Source organism: Schistocerca nitens, chromosome 2 (assembly GCF_023898315.1).
Source record: "Schistocerca nitens isolate TAMUIC-IGC-003100 chromosome 2, iqSchNite1.1, whole genome shotgun sequence".
NCBI lineage: Eukaryota > Metazoa > Arthropoda > Insecta > Orthoptera > Acrididae > Schistocerca > Schistocerca nitens.
This window is the reverse complement of record NC_064615.1, coordinates 1118534898-1118537894: the sequence shown is the minus strand read 5'-3', so window position 1 is coordinate 1118537894 and position 2997 is coordinate 1118534898.

The following is a 2997-nucleotide window of genomic DNA, read 5'->3' as shown; positions in this document are numbered from 1 at the left end:
TCCTGTGCAAGTTTCTTCGTCTCCAAGTAACTACTCCACCCTACATCTTTCTGAATCTGCTTAGTGTATTCATCTCGTGGTCTTGCTCTGTGATTTTTTCACCCAACGCATCTCTCCAATACTAACTTGGTGACACCTTGATCCCTCAGAACATGACCCACCAACCTATCCCCTCTTCTAGTCAAGTTGTGCCACAAATTTCTCTTCTCCCCCATTCTATTCAGTACCTTCTCATTATTTATGTGATCTACCCATCTAATATTTAGCATTCTTCTGTAGCACCACACCTCGAAAGCTTCTATTCTCTTCCTGTCTAGATTTTTATTGTCCATGTTTCACATCCATACATGGCTACACTCCATGCAAATACTTTTGGAAAAGACTTCCTTTCATCTTATGTCTTCCTTTGAAAATGCTGTCCGTTCCGTTCAACAGCTCTTCCATGTCCTTTGCTGTCTCTGACAGAATTACAATGTCATTGGCGAACCTCAACGTTTTTATTTCTTCTCCATGGATTTTAATTCATACTCCAATCTTTTTCTTTTGTTTCCTTTACTGCTTGCTCATCATATAGATTGAGTAACATTGGGGATAGGCTACAACCCTATCACACACCCTTCCACTCACTGCTTCCCTTTCATGCCCCTCAACTCTTGTAACTACCACCTGTTTTCTGTACAAAATGTAAATAGCTTTTTGCTCACTACATTTGACCCCTGCCACGTTCAGAATTTGAAAGAGAGTATTCCAGTATTCCAGTCAACAATGTCAAAAGCTTTCTCTAGATCTACAAATGCTAGAAACATATTTTTGCCTTTCCTTAATCTATCTTCTAAGATAAGTCATACGACTGCCTCACGTGTTCCAACACTTTCACAGAATCCAAACTGATCTTAAAGGTCAGCTTCTGCCAGTTTTCCCATTCGTCTGTAAAGAATTCATGTCAGTATTTTGCAACCGTGACTTACTAAAATGATAATTTGGTAATTTTCACACCTGTCAATACCTGCTTTCTTTGGGATTGGAATTATTATATTCTTCTTGAAGTCTGAGGCTATTCACCTGTCTCATACATCTTGTTCACCAGATGGTAGAGATTTCTCAGAGCTGGCTCTCCCAAGGGTCTCAGTAGTTTTAATGGAATGTTGTCTACTCTCAGGGTCTTGTTTCGACTTAGGTCTTTCAATGCTCTGTCAAATTCTTCACGCAGTATCGTATCTCCAATTTCATCTTCCCCTACGTCATCTTCCATTTCCATAATATTGCCCTCGAGCACATCACACTTGTACAGACCCTCTACATACTCCTTCCACCTTTCTGCCTTCCCTTCTTTGCTTAGAAGTGCTTTATCATCTGAGCTCTTGATATTCATAAAGTATTTCTCTGTTCTCCAAAGGTCTCTTTAATTTTCCCGTAGGCAGTATCTATCTTACCACTAGTGATGCATGCCTCTATATCCTTGCATTTGTCCTCTAGCCATCTCTGCTTAGCCATTTTGCACTTCTTGTTGATCTCATTTTTGAGAAATTTGTATTCCTTTTTGCCAGCTTAATTTACTGCATTTTTATATTTTCTCCTTTCATCAGTTATCTCAATATCTCCTCTGTTACCCAAGGATTTCTACTAGCCCTCATCCTTTTACGTAATTGATCCTCTGCTGCCTTCACTATTTCATCTCTCAAAGCTACCCATTCTTCTTCTACTGTATTTCTTTCCCTTGTTTTTGTCAATCGCTCCCTAATGCTCTCTCTGAAACTCTATACAACCTGCCGCTCTTTCAGTTTATCCACATCCTATCTCCTTAAATTCCCACCTTTTTGCAGTTTTGATCTACAGTTCATAACCAATAGATTGTGGTCAGAGTCCACATCTGCCCCTGGAAATGTCTTTCAATTTAAAACCTGGCTCCTAAATCTCTGTCTTAACATTATATAATCTATCTGAAACCTTCCAGTGCCTCCAGGCCTCTTCCATGTATACAACCTTTCTGCGTGATTCTTAAGCTAAGTGTTAGCTGTGATTTAAGTTATGCTCTGTGCAAAATTCTACCATGCAGCTTCCTCTTTCATTCCTTATCCCCATTCCATATTCACCTACCACTTTTCCTACTCTTCCTTTTTCTACTAACGAATTCCAGTCACCCACGACCATTAAATTTTCGTCTCCTTCACTATCTGAATAATTTCTTTTATCTTGTCATACTTTTCTTCAATCTCTCCATCATCTGCGGAGCTAGTTGGCATATAAACTTGTACTACTGTGGTAGGTGTGGGCTTTGTGTCTACCTTGGCTACAATAATGTGTTCACTATGCTGTTCATAGTAGCTTATCCACATTCCTATTTTTTTATTCATTATGAAGTCTACTCCTGCATTACCCCTATTTGATTTTGTATTTGTAACCCTATATTCACCTGACCAGACGTCTTGTTCCTCCTGCCACCAAACTTCACTAATTCCCACTATATCTAACTTTAACTTACCCATTTCCCTTTCTAAATTTTCTAACTTACCTGCCTGATTAAGGGATCTTACACTCCACACCCTGATCCATAGAATACCAGTTTTGTTTCTCCTCATAACGACGTCCTCCTGAATATCCCCTGCCTGGAGATCCCAATGGGGGACTATTTTACCTCCGGAATATTTTACCCAAGAGGACGCCATCATAATTTAACCACACAGTAAAGCTGCACAGCCTCAGGAAGAATTATGACTTTCGTTTCCCCATTACTTTTAGCTGTTTGCAGTACCATCACAGCAAGACCGTTTTGGTTAGTGTTACAAGGCCAGATCAGTCAATTACCCAGACTGTTGCTCCTGCAGCTACTGAAAAGACTGCTGCTGCCCTTCTTCAGAAACCACACGCTTCTCTGGCCTCTTAACAGATACCCCTCCATTGTGGTTGCACCTACAGTAGGGCTATCTGTAATGCTGAGGCACGCAAGCCTTCCCACCAACATCAAGGTCTATGGTTCATTGGGAGGGGGGGCTTCCC